This window comes from Pristiophorus japonicus, chromosome 19 (assembly GCF_044704955.1).
Source record: "Pristiophorus japonicus isolate sPriJap1 chromosome 19, sPriJap1.hap1, whole genome shotgun sequence".
Taxonomy (NCBI): Eukaryota; Metazoa; Chordata; class Chondrichthyes; family Pristiophoridae; genus Pristiophorus; species Pristiophorus japonicus.
In genome coordinates, this window is record NC_091995.1 from 73,063,959 (window position 1) to 73,084,804 (window position 20,846).

At 47.2% G+C, this 20,846-nt stretch overlaps 14 non-coding genes across 14 annotated transcripts; all 14 read right to left on the bottom strand.

Annotated features, from left to right (window-relative positions):
* Nucleotides 1-903: 903 nt before the first annotated feature.
* Nucleotides 904-976, bottom strand: trnar-ccu (transfer RNA arginine (anticodon CCU)). Its single transcript has one exon. It is a non-coding gene; the product is annotated as a tRNA-Arg (tRNA).
* Nucleotides 977-4,288: 3,312 nt separating this feature from the next.
* On the bottom strand, nt 4,289-4,361 carry trnar-ucu (transfer RNA arginine (anticodon UCU)). Its single transcript has one exon. It is a non-coding gene; the product is annotated as a tRNA-Arg (tRNA).
* A 903-nt stretch (nt 4,362-5,264) lies between these two features.
* On the bottom strand, nt 5,265-5,337 carry trnar-ccu (transfer RNA arginine (anticodon CCU)). The gene has a single exon. It is a non-coding gene; the product is annotated as a tRNA-Arg (tRNA).
* A 3,304-nt stretch (nt 5,338-8,641) lies between these two features.
* trnar-ucu (transfer RNA arginine (anticodon UCU)) lies at nt 8,642-8,714 on the bottom strand. The gene has a single exon. It is a non-coding gene; the product is annotated as a tRNA-Arg (tRNA).
* A 903-nt stretch (nt 8,715-9,617) lies between these two features.
* On the bottom strand, nt 9,618-9,690 carry trnar-ccu (transfer RNA arginine (anticodon CCU)). The gene has a single exon. It is a non-coding gene; the product is annotated as a tRNA-Arg (tRNA).
* A 1,150-nt stretch (nt 9,691-10,840) lies between these two features.
* On the bottom strand, nt 10,841-10,913 carry trnar-ccu (transfer RNA arginine (anticodon CCU)). The gene has a single exon. It is a non-coding gene; the product is annotated as a tRNA-Arg (tRNA).
* A 1,150-nt stretch (nt 10,914-12,063) lies between these two features.
* On the bottom strand, nt 12,064-12,136 carry trnar-ccu (transfer RNA arginine (anticodon CCU)). The gene has a single exon. It is a non-coding gene; the product is annotated as a tRNA-Arg (tRNA).
* Nucleotides 12,137-13,385: 1,249 nt separating this feature from the next.
* trnar-ucu (transfer RNA arginine (anticodon UCU)) lies at nt 13,386-13,458 on the bottom strand. Its single transcript has one exon. It is a non-coding gene; the product is annotated as a tRNA-Arg (tRNA).
* Nucleotides 13,459-14,361: 903 nt separating this feature from the next.
* Nucleotides 14,362-14,434, bottom strand: trnar-ccu (transfer RNA arginine (anticodon CCU)). The gene has a single exon. It is a non-coding gene; the product is annotated as a tRNA-Arg (tRNA).
* A 1,150-nt stretch (nt 14,435-15,584) lies between these two features.
* On the bottom strand, nt 15,585-15,657 carry trnar-ccu (transfer RNA arginine (anticodon CCU)). The gene has a single exon. It is a non-coding gene; the product is annotated as a tRNA-Arg (tRNA).
* Nucleotides 15,658-16,906: 1,249 nt separating this feature from the next.
* On the bottom strand, nt 16,907-16,979 carry trnar-ucu (transfer RNA arginine (anticodon UCU)). The gene has a single exon. It is a non-coding gene; the product is annotated as a tRNA-Arg (tRNA).
* Nucleotides 16,980-17,882: 903 nt separating this feature from the next.
* On the bottom strand, nt 17,883-17,955 carry trnar-ccu (transfer RNA arginine (anticodon CCU)). Its single transcript has one exon. It is a non-coding gene; the product is annotated as a tRNA-Arg (tRNA).
* A 1,150-nt stretch (nt 17,956-19,105) lies between these two features.
* trnar-ccu (transfer RNA arginine (anticodon CCU)) lies at nt 19,106-19,178 on the bottom strand. The gene has a single exon. It is a non-coding gene; the product is annotated as a tRNA-Arg (tRNA).
* A 1,149-nt stretch (nt 19,179-20,327) lies between these two features.
* On the bottom strand, nt 20,328-20,400 carry trnar-ccu (transfer RNA arginine (anticodon CCU)). The gene has a single exon. It is a non-coding gene; the product is annotated as a tRNA-Arg (tRNA).
* Nucleotides 20,401-20,846: the final 446 nt, after the last annotated feature.

Here is a 20,846-nt window from a genome sequence, read left to right on the forward strand (position 1 = left end):
TGAATACATGAAGTGACCCACCTGAGGGCAATTGGCCAGTGAAGTAGGTTTCGAGGAAGTATCTTCTAAGGAGGAGAGAAAGGTCGCGAGGCGGAGATGTTTATGGAGATACCGTGCCCAGTGCCTATCCCCCGACCCCGATTGCTCTTTGTTTTCATGGGTGAGCCCTGGAACTTTGCTCAAATTTGACTTCACCATTCCTGGATTTCTCTGCCATTCATACTATGCTACTCCACTGGACTGCACTGTAAGACTCAGTCAGCTGCTGTGACTCTGATCTTCTATTCAGTTGCTCTTTGAAAGGAATTTTGTGTAGTTTACAGTCCGTTCTCCATTGCTACTGTTACCTGCTGAGTCTATGACTGTCCTTCTGGTTTATTTTGCTGCTGTGTGGGTCCTGGCTAGAAATTCCCTCTCCTGGGTTAAAGTCCATTTCTGGATCTGAGGGTGGCCTCCAACTTAACTTTCGGCCACAGAACAATTCTCCACATTGTTACGGAAATACCTTCAGTATACCTGTCGGTTACTCTGCCCTACCCAATTGTGTCTATCCATGGGCTTATTGTGGATGATTGTATTGTCATTTTGGGATTGCAGGAAACTTGTCTCACAGTCCATGACACTTTCTGCCATGAATTCAAGCCAAAATACAGCAGCTCCAACTGTACTGAAGTATCAACTAGATTTCTATCTGTCATGGGATTTGAACCCACAACCTTCTGACTCACACACAAAATTGTCACGCACTGAGCCATGGCATCAGATTTTATGGAGTGTCTGAAAGGAGGAGCGAGAGGTGGCAAGGCGGAGCTGTTTCAGGAGATACTGTGTGCACGACCCATCCCCCGACCCTGCCCACCCTGTGACCATCAACTGCCGTATTGTCAATCTTTAAAAAGACATCACCCCAGGTGGGACTCGAACCCACAATCCCTGGCTTAGGAGGCCAGTGCCTTATCCATTAGGCCACTGGGGCTGAACTCATGAAGTGACCCACCTGAGGGTAATTGACCACTCTGAAATGTGATATCTGCCTCACATTTTCAGAGTGTGAGAAAGTTGAGCACAGATGGAAGCTATTTTCTCCCATCATATCTGCCACTGCTCGCACCATGGCAGAGCCATCTACAACAACAGCTTGCATTTATATAGCGCCTGTAACATAATAAAACCTTCCATGATGCTTCACAGGATCATTATCAAATAAAATCTTACACCGAGCCACATGAGGTACCAGGACAGGTGTCCTAAACCTTGATCACTGAAGTAGGTTTCGAGGGAGCATCTTCAAGGAGGAGAGAAAGGTAGCGAGGCGGAGATGTTTATGGAGATACCGTGCCCAGTGCCTATCCCCCGACCCCGATTGCTCTTTGGCTTCATGGGTGATCCCTGGAACTTTGCTCAAATTTGACTTCCCTATTCCTGGATTTCTGTGCCATTTATACTATCTCCTGAAACAGCTCCGCCTTGCCACCTCTCGCAAGGGAAATCAGGGATAGTATTAAAGCCAAGGAAGTGGCATACAAATTGGCCAGAAATAGCAGCGAACCTGGGGACTGGGAGAAATTTAGAACTCAGCAGAGGAGGACAAAGGGTTTGATTAGGGCAGGGAAAATGGAGTATGAGAAGAAGCTTGCAGGGAACATTAAGACGGATTGCAAAAGTTTCTATAGATATGTAAAGAGAAAAAGGTTAGTAAAGACAAACGTAGGTCCCCTGCAGTCAGAATCAGGGGAAGTCATAACGGGGAACAAAGAAATGGCGGACCAATTGAACAAGTACTTTGGTTCGGTATTCACGAAGGAGGACACGAACAACCTTCCGGTTATAAAAGGGGTCGGGGGGTCTAGTAAGGAGGAGGAACTGAGGGAAATCCTTATTAGCCGGGAAATTGTGTTGGGGAAATTGATGGGATTGAAGGCCGATAAATCCCCAGGGCCTGATGGACTGCATCCCAGAGTACTTAAGGAGGTGGCCTTGGAAATAGTGGATGCGTTGACAGTCATTTTCCAACATTCCATTGACTCTGGATCAGTTCCTATGGAGTGGAGGGTAGCCAATGTAACCCCACTTTTTAAAAAAGGAGGGAGAGAGAAAACAGGGAATTATAGACCGGTCAGCCTGACATCGGTAGTGGGTAAAATGATGGAATCAATTATTAAGGATGTCATAGCAGTGCATTTGGAAAGAGGTGACATGATAGGTCCAAGTCAGCATGGATTTGTGAAAGGGAAATCATGCTTGACAAATCTTCTGGAATTTTTTGAGGATGTTTCCAGTAGAGTGGATAAGGGAGAACCAGTTGATGTGGTATATTTGGACTTTCAGAAGGCGTTCGACAAGGTCCCACACAAGAGATTGATGTGCAAAGTTAGAGCACATGGGATTGGGGGTAGTGTACTGACATGGATTGAGAACTGGTTGTCAGACAGGAAGCAAAGAGTAGGAGTAAATGGGTACTTTTCAGAATGGCAGGCAGTGACTAGTGGGGTACCGCAGGGTTCTGTGCTGGGGCCCCAGCTGTTTACACTGTACATTAATGATTTAGATGAGGGGATTGAGTGTAGTATCTCCAAGTTTGCGGATGACACTAAGTTGGGTGGCAGTGTGAGCTGCGAGGAGGATGCTGTGAGGCTGCAGAGCGACTTGGATAGGTTAGGTGAGTGGGCAAATGCATGGCAGATGAAGTATAATGTGGATAAATGTGAGGTTATCCACTTTGGTGGTAAAAACAGAGAGACAGACTATTATCTGAATGGTGACAGATTAGGAAAAGGGGAGGTGCAAAGAGACCTGGGTGTCATGGTACATCAGTCATTGAAGGTTGGCATGCAGGTGCAGCAGGCGGTTAAGAAAGCAAATGGCATGTTGGCCTTCATAGCAAGGGGATTTGAGTACAGGGGCAGGGAGGTGTTGCTACAGTTGTACAGGGCATTGGTGAGGCCACACCTGGAGTATTGTGTACAGTTTTGGTCTCCTAACCTGAGGAAGGACATTCTTGCTATTGAGGGAGTGCAGCGAAGGTTCACCAGACTGATTCCCGGGATGGCGGGACTGACCTATCAAGAAAGACTGGATCAACTGGGCTTGTATTCACTGGAGTTCAGAAGAATGAGAGGGGACCTCATAGAAACATATAAAATTCTGACGGGGTTAGACAGGTTAGATGCAGGAAGAATGTTCCCAATGTTGGGGAAGTCCAGAACCAGGGGTCACAGTCTAAGGATAAGGGGTAAGCCATTTAGGACCGAGATGCGGAGGAACTTCTTCACCCAGAGAGTGGTGAACCTGTGGAATTCTCTACCACAGAAAGTTGTTGAGGCCAATTCACTAAATATATTCAAAAAGGAGTTAGATGAGGTCCTTACTGCTAGGGGGATCAAGGGGTATGGCGAGAAAGCAGGAATGGGGTACTGAAGTTGAATGTTCAGCCATGAACTCATTGAATGGCGGTGCAGGCTAGAAGGGCCGAATGGCCTACTCCTGCACCTATTTTCTATGTTTCTATGTTTCTACTCCACTGGACTGCACTGTAAGACTCAGTCAGCTGCTGTGACTCTGATCTTCTATTCAGTTGCTCTTTGAAAGGAATTTGTGTTGTTTACAGTCCATTCCCCATTGCTACTGTTACCTGCTGAGTCTATGACTGTGCTACTGGTTTATTTTGCTGCTGTGTGGGTCCTGGCCAGAAATTCCCTCTCCTGGGCTAAAGTCCATTTCTGATCCTCGGGTGGCCTCCAACTTAACTTTCGGCCACAGAACAATTCTCCACATTTTCACGGAAATACCTTCAGTATGCCTGTCGGTTAATCTGCCCTACCCACTTGTATCTACCCATGGGCTTATTGTGGATGATTGCATTGACATGTCAGTCTTTGTCTCACAGTCCATCAAGCCAAAATACAGCACCTGCAACAGTCCCTTTGCACTGAAGTATCAATTAGATTTTGTTTAAGTGCCTGTGGTGGGATTTGAACCCAGATCCACCTGACTCACAAGCAAGAGTGCTACCTATTGTGCTATGGCCATTTCGCGGTGAAAAAAGCAAGTTTTTAGGGAGTGTCTTAAAGGAGGAGCGAGAGGTAGCAAGGCGGAGCTGTTTCGGGAGATACTGTGTCCATTACCCATCCCCCGACCATGCCTTCCCTGTGACCATCAGTGAGCACTGGAACTTTGCACAAGTTTGAAGTTGATGACATCTTGGTCCGAATGAAGCCTCCCTGCCTTGCTGAACCTGACATCACTTGCCCAACTGCAACTGCCGTATTGTCAATCTTTAAAAAGACATCACCCCAGGTGGGGCTCGAACCCACAATCCCTGGCTTAGAAGGCCAGTGCTTTATCCATTAGGCCACTGGGGCTGAATACATGAAGTGACCCACCTGAGGGCAATTGGCCAGTGAAGTAGGTTTCGAGGAAGTATCTTCTAAGGAGGAGAGAAAGGTCGCGAGGCGGAGATGTTTATGGAGATACCGTGCCCAGTGCCTATCCCCCGACCCCGATTGCTCTTTGTTTTCATGGGTGAGCCCTGGAACTTTGCTCAAATTTGACTTCACCATTCCTGGATTTCTCTGCCATTCATACTATGCTACTCCACTGGACTGCACTGTAAGACTCAGTCAGCTGCTGTGACTCTGATCTTCTATTCAGTTGCTCTTTGAAAGGAATTTTGTGTAGTTTACAGTCCGTTCTCCATTGCTACTGTTACCTGCTGAGTCTATGACTGTCCTTCTGGTTTATTTTGCTGCTGTGTGGGTCCTGGCTAGAAATTCCCTCTCCTGGGTTAAAGTCCATTTCTGGATCTGAGGGTGGCCTCCAACTTAACTTTCGGCCACAGAACAATTCTCCACATTGTTACGGAAATACCTTCAGTATACCTGTCGGTTACTCTGCCCTACCCAATTGTGTCTATCCATGGGCTTATTGTGGATGATTGTATTGTCATTTTGGGATTGCAGGAAACTTGTCTCACAGTCCATGACACTTTCTGCCATGAATTCAAGCCAAAATACAGCAGCTCCAACTGTACTGAAGTATCAACTAGATTTCTATCTGTCATGGGATTTGAACCCACAACCTTCTGACTCACACACAAAATTGTCACGCACTGAGCCATGGCATCAGATTTTATGGAGTGTCTGAAAGGAGGAGCGAGAGGTGGCAAGGCGGAGCTGTTTCAGGAGATACTGTGTGCACGACCCATCCCCCGACCCTGCCCACCCTGTGACCATCAACTGCCGTATTGTCAATCTTTAAAAAGACATCACCCCAGGTGGGACTCGAACCCACAATCCCTGGCTTAGGAGGCCAGTGCCTTATCCATTAGGCCACTGGGGCTGAACTCATGAAGTGACCCACCTGAGGGTAATTGACCACTCTGAAATGTGATATCTGCCTCACATTTTCAGAGTGTGAGAAAGTTGAGCACAGATGGAAGCTATTTTCTCCCATCATATCTGCCACTGCTCGCACCATGGCAGAGCCATCTACAACAACAGCTTGCATTTATATAGCGCCTGTAACATAATAAAACCTTCCATGATGCTTCACAGGATCATTATCAAATAAAATCTTACACCGAGCCACATGAGGTACCAGGACAGGTGTCCTAAACCTTGATCACTGAAGTAGGTTTCGAGGGAGCATCTTCAAGGAGGAGAGAAAGGTAGCGAGGCGGAGATGTTTATGGAGATACCGTGCCCAGTGCCTATCCCCCGACCCCGATTGCTCTTTGGCTTCATGGGTGATCCCTGGAACTTTGCTCAAATTTGACTTCCCTATTCCTGGATTTCTGTGCCATTTATACTATCTCCTGAAACAGCTCCGCCTTGCCACCTCTCGCAAGGGAAATCAGGGATAGTATTAAAGCCAAGGAAGTGGCATACAAATTGGCCAGAAATAGCAGCGAACCTGGGGACTGGGAGAAATTTAGAACTCAGCAGAGGAGGACAAAGGGTTTGATTAGGGCAGGGAAAATGGAGTATGAGAAGAAGCTTGCAGGGAACATTAAGACGGATTGCAAAAGTTTCTATAGATATGTAAAGAGAAAAAGGTTAGTAAAGACAAACGTAGGTCCCCTGCAGTCAGAATCAGGGGAAGTCATAACGGGGAACAAAGAAATGGCGGACCAATTGAACAAGTACTTTGGTTCGGTATTCACGAAGGAGGACACGAACAACCTTCCGGTTATAAAAGGGGTCGGGGGGTCTAGTAAGGAGGAGGAACTGAGGGAAATCCTTATTAGCCGGGAAATTGTGTTGGGGAAATTGATGGGATTGAAGGCCGATAAATCCCCAGGGCCTGATGGACTGCATCCCAGAGTACTTAAGGAGGTGGCCTTGGAAATAGTGGATGCGTTGACAGTCATTTTCCAACATTCCATTGACTCTGGATCAGTTCCTATGGAGTGGAGGGTAGCCAATGTAACCCCACTTTTTAAAAAAGGAGGGAGAGAGAAAACAGGGAATTATAGACCGGTCAGCCTGACATCGGTAGTGGGTAAAATGATGGAATCAATTATTAAGGATGTCATAGCAGTGCATTTGGAAAGAGGTGACATGATAGGTCCAAGTCAGCATGGATTTGTGAAAGGGAAATCATGCTTGACAAATCTTCTGGAATTTTTTGAGGATGTTTCCAGTAGAGTGGATAAGGGAGAACCAGTTGATGTGGTATATTTGGACTTTCAGAAGGCGTTCGACAAGGTCCCACACAAGAGATTGATGTGCAAAGTTAGAGCACATGGGATTGGGGGTAGTGTACTGACATGGATTGAGAACTGGTTGTCAGACAGGAAGCAAAGAGTAGGAGTAAATGGGTACTTTTCAGAATGGCAGGCAGTGACTAGTGGGGTACCGCAGGGTTCTGTGCTGGGGCCCCAGCTGTTTACACTGTACATTAATGATTTAGATGAGGGGATTGAGTGTAGTATCTCCAAGTTTGCGGATGACACTAAGTTGGGTGGCAGTGTGAGCTGCGAGGAGGATGCTGTGAGGCTGCAGAGCGACTTGGATAGGTTAGGTGAGTGGGCAAATGCATGGCAGATGAAGTATAATGTGGATAAATGTGAGGTTATCCACTTTGGTGGTAAAAACAGAGAGACAGACTATTATCTGAATGGTGACAGATTAGGAAAAGGGGAGGTGCAAAGAGACCTGGGTGTCATGGTACATCAGTCATTGAAGGTTGGCATGCAGGTGCAGCAGGCGGTTAAGAAAGCAAATGGCATGTTGGCCTTCATAGCAAGGGGATTTGAGTACAGGGGCAGGGAGGTGTTGCTACAGTTGTACAGGGCATTGGTGAGGCCACACCTGGAGTATTGTGTACAGTTTTGGTCTCCTAACCTGAGGAAGGACATTCTTGCTATTGAGGGAGTGCAGCGAAGGTTCACCAGACTGATTCCCGGGATGGCGGGACTGACCTATCAAGAAAGACTGGATCAACTGGGCTTGTATTCACTGGAGTTCAGAAGAATGAGAGGGGACCTCATAGAAACATATAAAATTCTGACGGGGTTAGACAGGTTAGATGCAGGAAGAATGTTCCCAATGTTGGGGAAGTCCAGAACCAGGGGTCACAGTCTAAGGATAAGGGGTAAGCCATTTAGGACCGAGATGCGGAGGAACTTCTTCACCCAGAGAGTGGTGAACCTGTGGAATTCTCTACCACAGAAAGTTGTTGAGGCCAATTCACTAAATATATTCAAAAAGGAGTTAGATGAGGTCCTTACTGCTAGGGGGATCAAGGGGTATGGCGAGAAAGCAGGAATGGGGTACTGAAGTTGAATGTTCAGCCATGAACTCATTGAATGGCGGTGCAGGCTAGAAGGGCCGAATGGCCTACTCCTGCACCTATTTTCTATGTTTCTACTCCACTGGACTGCACTGTAAGACTCAGTCAGCTGCTGTGACTCTGATCTTCTATTCAGTTGCTCTTTGAAAGGAATTTGTGTTGTTTACAGTCCATTCCCCATTGCTACTGTTACCTGCTGAGTCTATGACTGTGCTACTGGTTTATTTTGCTGCTGTGTGGGTCCTGGCCAGAAATTCCCTCTCCTGGGCTAAAGTCCATTTCTGATCCTCGGGTGGCCTCCAACTTAACTTTCGGCCACAGAACAATTCTCCACATTTTCACGGAAATACCTTCAGTATGCCTGTCGGTTAATCTGCCCTACCCACTTGTATCTACCCATGGGCTTATTGTGGATGATTGCATTGACATGTCAGTCTTTGTCTCACAGTCCATCAAGCCAAAATACAGCACCTGCAACAGTCCCTTTGCACTGAAGTATCAATTAGATTTTGTTTAAGTGCCTGTGGTGGGATTTGAACCCAGATCCACCTGACTCACAAGCAAGAGTGCTACCTATTGTGCTATGGCCATTTCGCGGTGAAAAAAGCAAGTTTTTAGGGAGTGTCTTAAAGGAGGAGCGAGAGGTAGCAAGGCGGAGCTGTTTCGGGAGATACTGTGTCCATTACCCATCCCCCGACCATGCCTTCCCTGTGACCATCAGTGAGCACTGGAACTTTGCACAAGTTTGAAGTTGATGACATCTTGGTCCGAATGAAGCCTCCCTGCCTTGCTGAACCTGACATCACTTGCCCAACTGCAACTGCCGTATTGTCAATCTTTAAAAAGACATCACCCCAGGTGGGGCTCGAACCCACAATCCCTGGCTTAGAAGGCCAGTGCCTTATCCATTAGGCCACTGGGGCTGAATACATGAAGTGACCCACCTGAGGGCAATTGGCCAGTGAAGTAGGTTTCGAGGAAGTATCTTCTAAGGAGGAGAGAAAGGTCGCGAGGCGGAGATGTTTATGGAGATACCGTGCCCAGTGCCTATCCCCCGACCCCGATTGCTCTTTGTTTTCATGGGTGAGCCCTGGAACTTTGCTCAAATTTGACTTCACCATTCCTGGATTTCTCTGCCATTCATACTATGCTACTCCACTGGACTGCACTGTAAGACTCAGTCAGCTGCTGTGACTCTGATCTTCTATTCAGTTGCTCTTTGAAAGGAATTTTGTGTAGTTTACAGTCCGTTCTCCATTGCTACTGTTACCTGCTGAGTCTATGACTGTCCTTCTGGTTTATTTTGCTGCTGTGTGGGTCCTGGCTAGAAATTCCCTCTCCTGGGTTAAAGTCCATTTCTGGATCTGAGGGTGGCCTCCAACTTAACTTTCGGCCACAGAACAATTCTCCACATTGTTACGGAAATACCTTCAGTATACCTGTCGGTTACTCTGCCCTACCCAATTGTGTCTATCCATGGGCTTATTGTGGATGATTGTATTGTCATTTTGGGATTGCAGGAAACTTGTCTCACAGTCCATGACACTTTCTGCCATGAATTCAAGCCAAAATACAGCAGCTCCAACTGTACTGAAGTATCAACTAGATTTCTATCTGTCATGGGATTTGAACCCACAACCTTCTGACTCACACACAAAATTGTCACGCACTGAGCCATGGCATCAGATTTTATGGAGTGTCTGAAAGGAGGAGCGAGAGGTGGCAAGGCGGAGCTGTTTCAGGAGATACTGTGTGCACGACCCATCCCCCGACCCTGCCCACCCTGTGACCATCAACTGCCGTATTGTCAATCTTTAAAAAGACATCACCCCAGGTGGGACTCGAACCCACAATCCCTGGCTTAGGAGGCCAGTGCCTTATCCATTAGGCCACTGGGGCTGAACTCATGAAGTGACCCACCTGAGGGTAATTGACCACTCTGAAATGTGATATCTGCCTCACATTTTCAGAGTGTGAGAAAGTTGAGCACAGATGGAAGCTATTTTCTCCCATCATATCTGCCACTGCTCGCACCATGGCAGAGCCATCTACAACAACAGCTTGCATTTATATAGCGCCTGTAACATAATAAAACCTTCCATGATGCTTCACAGGATCATTATCAAATAAAATCTTACACCGAGCCACATGAGGTACCAGGACAGGTGTCCTAAACCTTGATCACTGAAGTAGGTTTCGAGGGAGCATCTTCAAGGAGGAGAGAAAGGTAGCGAGGCGGAGATGTTTATGGAGATACCGTGCCCAGTGCCTATCCCCCGACCCCGATTGCTCTTTGGCTTCATGGGTGATCCCTGGAACTTTGCTCAAATTTGACTTCCCTATTCCTGGATTTCTGTGCCATTTATACTATGCTACTCCACTGGACTGCACTGTAAGACTCAGTCAGCTGCTGTGACTCTGATCTTCTATTCAGTTGCTCTTTGAAAGGAATTTGTGTTGTTTACAGTCCATTCCCCATTGCTACTGTTACCTGCTGAGTCTATGACTGTGCTACTGGTTTATTTTGCTGCTGTGTGGGTCCTGGCCAGAAATTCCCTCTCCTGGGCTAAAGTCCATTTCTGATCCTCGGGTGGCCTCCAACTTAACTTTCGGCCACAGAACAATTCTCCACATTTTCACGGAAATACCTTCAGTATGCCTGTCGGTTACTCTGCCCTACCCACTTGTATCTACCCATGGGCTTATTGTGGATGATTGCATTGACATGTCAGTCTTTGTCTCACAGTCCATCAAGCCAAAATACAGCACCTGCAACAGTCCCTTTGCACTGAAGTATCAATTAGATTTTGTTTAAGTGCCTGTGGTGGGATTTGAACCCAGATCCACCTGACTCACAAGCAAGAGTGCTACCTATTGTGCTATGGCCATTTCGCGGTGAAAAAAGCAAGTTTTTATGGAGTGTCTGAAAGGAGGAGCGAGAGGTGGCAAGGCGGAGCTGTTTCAGGAGATACTGTGTGCACGACCCATCCCCCGACCCTGCCCACCCTGTGACCATCAACTGCCGTATTGTCAATCTTTAAAAAGACATCACCCCAGGTGGGACTCGAACCCACAATCCCTGGTTTAGGAGGCCAGTGCCTTATCCATTAGGCCACTGGGGCTGAACTCATGAAGTGACCCACCTGAGGGTAATTGACCACTCTGAAATGTGATATCTGCCTCACATTTTCAGAGTGTGAGAAAGTTGAGCACAGATGGAAGCTATTTTCTCCCATCATATCTGCCACTGCTCGCACCATGGCAGAGCCATCTACAACAACAGCTTGCATTTATATAGCGCCTGTAACATAATAAAACCTTCCATGATGCTTCACAGGATCATTATCAAATAAAATCTTACACCGAGCCACATGAGGTACCAGGACAGGTGTCCTAAACCTTGATCACTGAAGTAGGTTTCGAGGGAGCATCTTCAAGGAGGAGAGAAAGGTAGCGAGGCGGAGATGTTTATGGAGATACCGTGCCCAGTGCCTATCCCCCGACCCCGATTGCTCTTTGGCTTCATGGGTGATCCCTGGAACTTTGCTCAAATTTGACTTCCCTATTCCTGGATTTCTGTGCCATTTATACTATGCTACTCCACTGGACTGCACTGTAAGACTCAGTCAGCTGCTGTGACTCTGATCTTCTATTCAGTTGCTCTTTGAAAGGAATTTGTGTTGTTTACAGTCCATTCCCCATTGCTACTGTTACCTGCTGAGTCTATGACTGTCCTACTGGTTTATTTTGCTGCTGTGTGGGTCCTGGCCAGAAATTCCCTCTCCTGGGCTAAAGTCCATTTCTGATCCTCGGGTGGCCTCCAACTTAACTTTCGGCCACAGAACAATTCTCCACATTTTCACGGAAATACCTTCAGTATGCCTGTCGGTTAATCTGCCCTACCCACTTGTATCTACCCATGGGCTTATTGTGGATGATTGCATTGACATGTCAGTCTTTGTCTCACAGTCCATCAAGCCAAAATACAGCACCTGCAACAGTCCCTTTGCACTGAAGTATCAATTAGATTTTGTTTAAGTGCCTGTGGTGGGATTTGAACCCAGATCCACCTGACTCACAAGCAAGAGTGCTACCTATTGTGCTATGGCCATTTCGCGGTGAAAAAAGCAAGTTTTTATGGAGTGTCTGAAAGGAGGAGCGAGAGGTGGCAAGGCGGAGCTGTTTCAGGAGATACTGTGTGCACGACCCATCCCCCGACCCTGCCCACCCTGTGACCATCAACTGCCGTATTGTCAATCTTTAAAAAGACATCACCCCAGGTGGGACTCAAACCCACAATCCCTGGCTTAGGAGGCCAGTGCCTTATCCATTAGGCCACTGGGGCTGAACTCATGAAGTGACCCACCTGAGGGTAATTGACCACTCTGAAATGTGATATCTGCCTCACATTTTCAGAGTGTGAGAAAGTTGAGCACAGATGGAAGCTATTTTCTCCCATCATATCTGCCACTGCTCGCACCATGGCAGAGCCATCTACAACAACAGCTTGCATTTATATAGCGCCTGTAACATAATAAAACCTTCCATGATGCTTCACAGGATCATTATCAAATAAAATCTTACACCGAGCCACATGAGGTACCAGGACAGGTGTCCTAAACCTTGATCACTGAAGTAGGTTTCGAGGGAGCATCTTCAAGGAGGAGAGAAAGGTAGCGAGGCGGAGATGTTTATGGAGATACCGTGCCCAGTGCCTATCCCCCGACCCCGATTGCTCTTTGGCTTCATGGGTGATCCCTGGAACTTTGCTCAAATTTGACTTCCCTATTCCTGGATTTCTGTGCCATTTATACTATGCTACTCCACTGGACTGCACTGTAAGACTCAGTCAGCTGCTGTGACTCTGATCTTCTATTCAGTTGCTCTTTGAAAGGAATTTGTGTTGTTTACAGTCCATTCCCCATTGCTACTGTTACCTGCTGAGTCTATGACTGTCCTACTGGTTTATTTTGCTGCTGTGTGGGTCCTGGCCAGAAATTCCCTCTCCTGGGCTAAAGTCCATTTCTGATCCTCGGGTGGCCTCCAACTTAACTTTCGGCCACAGAACAATTCTCCACATTTTCACGGAAATACCTTCAGTATGCCTGTCGGTTAATCTGCCCTACCCACTTGTATCTACCCATGGGCTTATTGTGGATGATTGCATTGACATGTCAGTCTTTGTCTCACAGTCCATCAAGCCAAAATACAGCACCTGCAACAGTCCCTTTGCACTGAAGTATCAATTAGATTTTGTTTAAGTGCCTGTGGTGGGATTTGAACCCAGATCCACCTGACTCACAAGCAAGAGTGCTACCTATTGTGCTATGGCCATTTCGCGGTGAAAAAAGCAAGTTTTTAGGGAGTGTCTTAAAGGAGGAGCGAGAGGTAGCAAGGCGGAGCTGTTTCGGGAGATACTGTGTCCATTACCCATCCCCCGACCATGCCTTCCCTGTGACCATCAGTGAGCACTGGAACTTTGCACAAGTTTGAAGTTGATGACATCTTGGTCCGAATGAAGCCTCCCTGCCTTGCTGAACCTGACATCACTTGCCCAACTGCAACTGCCGTATTGTCAATCTTTAAAAAGACATCACCCCAGGTGGGGCTCGAACCCACAATCCCTGGCTTAGAAGGCCAGTGCCTTATCCATTAGGCCACTGGGGCTGAATACATGAAGTGACCCACCTGAGGGCAATTGGCCAGTGAAGTAGGTTTCGAGGAAGTATCTTCTAAGGAGGAGAGAAAGGTCGCGAGGCGGAGATGTTTATGGAGATACCGTGCCCAGTGCCTATCCCCCGACCCCGATTGCTCTTTGTTTTCATGGGTGAGCCCTGGAACTTTGCTCAAATTTGACTTCACCATTCCTGGATTTCTCTGCCATTCATACTATGCTACTCCACTGGACTGCACTGTAAGACTCAGTCAGCTGCTGTGACTCTGATCTTCTATTCAGTTGCTCTTTGAAAGGAATTTTGTGTAGTTTACAGTCCGTTCTCCATTGCTACTGTTACCTGCTGAGTCTATGACTGTCCTTCTGGTTTATTTTGCTGCTGTGTGGGTCCTGGCTAGAAATTCCCTCTCCTGGGTTAAAGTCCATTTCTGGATCTGAGGGTGGCCTCCAACTTAACTTTCGGCCACAGAACAATTCTCCACATTGTTACGGAAATACCTTCAGTATACCTGTCGGTTACTCTGCCCTACCCAATTGTGTCTATCCATGGGCTTATTGTGGATGATTGTATTGTCATTTTGGGATTGCAGGAAACTTGTCTCACAGTCCATGACACTTTCTGCCATGAATTCAAGCCAAAATACAGCAGCTCCAACTGTACTGAAGTATCAACTAGATTTCTATCTGTCATGGGATTTGAACCCACAACCTTCTGACTCACACACAAAATTGTCACGCACTGAGCCATGGCATCAGATTTTATGGAGTGTCTGAAAGGAGGAGCGAGAGGTGGCAAGGCGGAGCTGTTTCAGGAGATACTGTGTGCACGACCCATCCCCCGACCCTGCCCACCCTGTGACCATCAACTGCCGTATTGTCAATCTTTAAAAAGACGTCACCCCAGGTGGGACTCGAACCCACAATCCCTGGCTTAGGAGGCCAGTGCCTTATCCATTAGGCCACTGGGGCTGAACTCATGAAGTGACCCACCTGAGGGTAATTGACCACTCTGAAATGTGATATCTGCCTCACATTTTCAGAGTGTGAGAAAGTTGAGCACAGATGGAAGCTATTTTCTCCCATCATATCTGCCACTGCTCGCACCATGGCAGAGCCATCTACAACAACAGCTTGCATTTATATAGCGCCTGTAACATAATAAAACCTTCCATGATGCTTCACAGGATCATTATCAAATAAAATCTTACACCGAGCCACATGAGGTACCAGGACAGGTGTCCTAAACCTTGATCACTGAAGTAGGTTTCGAGGGAGCATCTTCAAGGAGGAGAGAAAGGTAGCGAGGCGGAGATGTTTATGGAGATACCGTGCCCAGTGCCTATCCCCCGACCCCGATTGCTCTTTGGCTTCATGGGTGATCCCTGGAACTTTGCTCAAATTTGACTTCCCTATTCCTGGATTTCTGTGCCATTTATACTATGCTACTCCACTGGACTGCACTGTAAGACTCAGTCAGCTGCTGTGACTCTGATCTTCTATTCAGTTGCTCTTTGAAAGGAATTTGTGTTGTTTACAGTCCATTCCCCATTGCTACTGTTACCTGCTGAGTCTATGACTGTCCTACTGGTTTATTTTGCTGCTGTGTGGGTCCTGGCCAGAAATTCCCTCTCCTGGGCTAAAGTCCATTTCTGATCCTCGGGTGGCCTCCAACTTAACTTTCGGCCACAGAACAATTCTCCACATTTTCACGGAAATACCTTCAGTATGCCTGTCGGTTACTCTGCCCTACCCACTTGTATCTACCCATGGGCTTATTGTGGATGATTGCATTGACATGTCAGTCTTTGTCTCACAGTCCATCAAGCCAAAATACAGCACCTGCAACAGTCCCTTTGCACTGAAGTATCAATTAGATTTTGTTTAAGTGCCTGTGGTGGGATTTGAACCCAGATCCACCTGACTCACAAGCAAGAGTGCTACCTATTGTGCTATGGCCATTTCGCGGTGAAAAAAGCAAGTTTTTATGGAGTGTCTGAAAGGAGGAGCGAGAGGTGGCAAGGCGGAGCTGTTTCAGGAGATACTGTGTGCACGACCCATCCCCCGACCCTGCCCACCCTGTGACCATCAACTGCCGTATTGTCAATCTTTAAAAAGACATCACCCCAGGTGGGACTCAAACCCACAATCCCTGGCTTAGGAGGCCAGTGCCTTATCCATTAGGCCACTGGGGCTGAACTCATGAAGTGACCCACCTGAGGGTAATTGACCACTCTGAAATGTGATATCTGCCTCACATTTTCAGAGTGTGAGAAAGTTGAGCACAGATGGAAGCTATTTTCTCCCATCATATCTGCCACTGCTCGCACCATGGCAGAGCCATCTACAACAACAGCTTGCATTTATATAGCGCCTGTAACATAATAAAACCTTCCATGATGCTTCACAGGATCATTATCAAATAAAATCTTACACCGAGCCACATGAGGTACCAGGACAGGTGTCCTAAACCTTGATCACTGAAGTAGGTTTCGAGGGAGCATCTTCAAGGAGGAGAGAAAGGTAGCGAGGCGGAGATGTTTATGGAGATACCGTGCCCAGTGCCTATCCCCCGACCCCGATTGCTCTTTGGCTTCATGGGTGATCCCTGGAACTTTGCTCAAATTTGACTTCCCTATTCCTGGATTTCTGTGCCATTTATACTATGCTACTCCACTGGACTGCACTGTAAGACTCAGTCAGCTGCTGTGACTCTGATCTTCTATTCAGTTGCTCTTTGAAAGGAATTTGTGTTGTTTACAGTCCATTCCCCATTGCTACTGTTACCTGCTGAGTCTATGACTGTCCTACTGGTTTATTTTGCTGCTGTGTGGGTCCTGGCCAGAAATTCCCTCTCCTGGGCTAAAGTCCATTTCTGATCCTCGGGTGGCCTCCAACTTAACTTTCGGCCACAGAACAATTCTCCACATTTTCACGGAAATACCTTCAGTATGCCTGTCGGTTAATCTGCCCTACCCACTTGTATCTACCCATGGGCTTATTGTGGATGATTGCATTGACATGTCAGTCTTTGTCTCACAGTCCATCAAGCCAAAATACAGCACCTGCAACAGTCCCTTTGCACTGAAGTATCAATTAGATTTTGTTTAAGTGCCTGTGGTGGGATTTGAACCCAGATCCACCTGACTCACAAGCAAGAGTGCTACCTATTGTGCTATGGCCATTTCGCGGTGAAAAAAGCAAGTTTTTAGGGAGTGTCTTAAAGGAGGAGCGAGAGGTAGCAAGGCGGAGCTGTTTCGGGAGATACTGTGTCCATTACCCATCCCCCGACCATGCCTTCCCTGTGACCATCAGTGAGCACTGGAACTTTGCACAAGTTTGAAGTTGATGACATCTTGGTCCGAATGAAGCCTCCCTGCCTTGCTGAACCTGACATCACTTGCCCAACTGCAACTGCCGTATTGTCAATCTTTAAAAAGACATCACCCCAGGTGGGGCTCGAACCCACAATCCCTGGCTTAGAAGGCCAGTGCCTTATCCATTAGGCCACTGGGGCTGAATACATGAAGTGACCCACCTGAGGGCAATTGGCCAGTGAAGTAGGTTTCGAGGAAGTATCTTCTAAGGAGGAGAGAAAGGTCGCGAGGCGGAGATGTTTATGGAGATACCGTGCCCAGTGCCTATCCCCCGACCCCGATTGCTCTTTGTTTTCATGGGTGAGCCCTGGAACTTTGCTCAAATTTGACTTCACCATTCCTGGATTTCTCTGCCATTCATACTATGCTACTCCACTGGACTGCACTGTAAGACTCAGTCAGCTGCTGTGACTCTGATCTTCTATTCAGTTGCTCTTTGAAAGGAATTTTGTGTAGTTTACAGTCCGTTCTCCATTGCTACTGTTACCTGCTGAGTCTATGACTGTCCTTCTGGTTTATTTTGCTGCTGTGTGGGTCCTGGCTAGAAATTCCCTCTCCTGGGTTAAAGTCCATTTCTGGATCTGAGGGTGGCCTCCAACTTAACTTTCGGCCACAGAACAATTCTCCACATTGTTACGGAAATACCTTCAGTATACCTGTCGGTTACTCTGCCCTACCCAATTGTGTCTATCCATGGGCTTATTGTGGATGATTGTATTGTCATTTTGGGATTGCAGGAAACTTGTCTCACAGTCCATGACACTTTCTGCCATGAATTCAAGCCAAAATACAGCAGCTCCAACTGTACTGAAGTATCAACTAGATTTCTATCTGTCATGGGATTTGAACCCACAACCTTCTGACTCACACACAAAATTGTCACGCACTGAGCCATGGCATCAGATTTTATGGAGTGTCTGAAAGGAGGAGCGAGAGGTGGCAAGGCGGAGCTGTTTCAGGAGATACTGTGTGCACGACCCATCCCCCGACCCTGCCCACCCTGTGACCATCAACTGCCGTATTGTCAATCTTTAAAAAGACATCACCCCAGGTGGGACTCGAACCCACAATCCCTGGCTTAGGAGGCCAGTGCCTTATCCATTAGGCCACTGGGGCTGAACTCATGAAGTGACCCACCTGAGGGTAATTGACCACTCTGAAATGTGATATCTGCCTCACATTTTCAGAGTGTGAGAAAGTTGAGCACAGATGGAAGCTATTTTCTCCCATCATATCTGCCACTGCTCGCACCATGGCAGAGCCATCTACAACAACAGCTTGCATTTATATAGCGCCTGTAACATAATAAAATCTTCCATGATGCTTCACAGGATCATTATCAAATAAAATCTTACACCGAGCCACATGAGGTACCAGGACAGGTGTCCTAAACCTTGATCACTGAAGTAGGTTTCGAGGGAGCATCTTCAAGGAGGAGAGAAAGGTAGCGAGGCGGAGATGTTTATGGAGATACCGTGCCCAGTGCCTATCCCCCGACCCCGATTGCTCTTTGGCTTCATGGGTGATCCCTGGAACTTTGCTCAAATTTGACTTCCCTATTCCTGGATTTCTGTGCCATTTATACTATGCTACTCCACTGGACTGCACTGTAAGACTCAGTCAGCTGCTGTGACTCTGATCTTCTATTCAGTTGCTCTTTGAAAGGAATTTGTGTTGTTTACAGTCCATTCCCCATTGCTACTGTTACCTGCTGAGTCTATGACTGTGCTACTGGTTTATTTTGCTGCTGTGTGGGTCCTGGCCAGAAATTCCCTCTCCTGGGCTAAAGTCCATTTCTGATCCTCGGGTGGCCTCCAACTTAACTTTCGGCCACAGAACAATTCTCCACATTTTCACGGAAATACCTTCAGTATGCCTGTCGGTTACTCTGCCCTACCCACTTGTATCTACCCATGGGCTTATTGTGGATGATTGCATTGACATGTCAGTCTTTGTCTCACAGTCCATCAAGCCAAAATACAGCACCTGCAACAGTCCCTTTGCACTGAAGTATCAATTAGATTTTGTTTAAGTGCCTGTGGTGGGATTTGAACCCAGATCCACCTGACTCACAAGCAAGAGTGCTACCTATTGTGCTATGGCCATTTCGCGGTGAAAAAAGCAAGTTTTTATGGAGTGTCTGAAAGGAGGAGCGAGAGGTGGCAAGGCGGAGCTGTTTCAGGAGATACTGTGTGCACGACCCATCCCCCGACCCTGCCCACCCTGTGACCATCAACTGCCGTATTGTCAATCTTTAAAAAGACATCACCCCAGGTGGGACTCGAACCCACAATCCCTGGCTTAGGAGGCCAGTGCCTTATCCATTAGGCCACTGGGGCTGAACTCATGAAGTGACCCACCTGAGGGTAATTGACCACTCTGAAATGTGATATCTGCCTCACATTTTCAGAGTGTGAGAAAGTTGAGCACAGATGGAAGCTATTTTCTCCCATCATATCTGCCACTGCTCGCACCATGGCAGAGCCATCTACAACAACAGCTTGCATTTATATAGCGCCTGTAACATAATAAAACCTTCCATGATGCTTCACAGGATCATTATCAAATAAAATCTTACACCGAGCCACATGAGGTACCAGGACAGGTGTCCTAAACCTTGATCACTGAAGTAGGTTTCGAGGGAGCATCTTCAAGGAGGAGAGAAAGGTAGCGAGGCGGAGATGTTTATGGAGATACCGTGCCCAGTGCCTATCCCCCGACCCCGATTGCTCTTTGGCTTCATGGGTGATCCCTGGAACATGCTCAAATTTGACTTCCCTATTCCTGGATTTCTGTGCCATTTATACTATGCTACTCCACTGGACTGCACTGTAAGACTCAGTCAGCTGCTGTGACTCTGATCTTCTATTCAGTTGCTCTTTGAAAGGAATTTGTGTTGTTTACAGTCCATTCCCCATTGCTACTGTTACCTGCTGAGTCTATGACTGTCCTACTGGTTTATTTTGCTGCTGTGTGGGTCCTGGCCAGAAATTCCCTCTCCTGGGCTAAAGTCCATTTCTGATCCTCGGGTGGCCTCCAACTTAACTTTCGGCCACAGAACAATTCTCCACATTTTCACGGAAATACCTTCAGTATGCCTGTCGGTTACTCTGCCCTACCCACTTGTATCTACCCATGGGCTTATTGTGGATGATTGCATTGACATGTCAGTCTTTGTCTCACAGTCCATCAAGCCAAAATACAGCACCTGCAACAGTCCCTTTGCACTGAAGTATCAATTAGATTTTGTTTAAGTGCCTGTGGTGGGATTTGAACCCAGATCCACCTGACTCACAAGCAAGAGTGCTACCTATTGTGCTATGGCCATTTCGCGGTGAAAAAAGCAAGTTTTTATGGAGTGTCTGAAAGGAGGAGCGAGAGGTGGCAAGGCGGAGCTGTTTCAGGAGATACTGTGTGCACGACCCATCCCCCGACCCTGCCCACCCTGTGACCATCAACTGCCGTATTGTCAATCTTTAAAAAGACATCACCCCAGGTGGGACTCGAACCCACAATCCCTGGCTTAGGAGGCCAGTGCCTTATCCATTAGGCCACTGGGGCTGAACTCATGAAGTGACCCACCTGAGGGTAATTGACCACTCTGAAATGTGATATCTGCCTCACATTTTCAGAGTGTGAGAAAGTTGAGCACAGATGGAAGCTATTTTCTCCCATCATATCTGCCACTGCTCGCACCATGGCAGAGCCATCTACAACAACAGCTTGCATTTATATAGCGCCTGTAACATAATAAAACCTTCCATGATGCTTCACAGGATCATTATCAAATAAAATCTTACACCGAGCCACATGAGGTACCAGGACAGGTGTCCTAAACCTTGATCACTGAAGTAGGTTTCGAGGGAGCATCTTCAAGGAGGAGAGAAAGGTAGCGAGGCGGAGATGTTTATGGAGATACCGTGCCCAGTGCCTATCCCCCGACCCCGATTGCTCTTTGGCTTCATGGGTGATCCCTGGAACTTTGCTCAAATTTGACTTCCCTATTC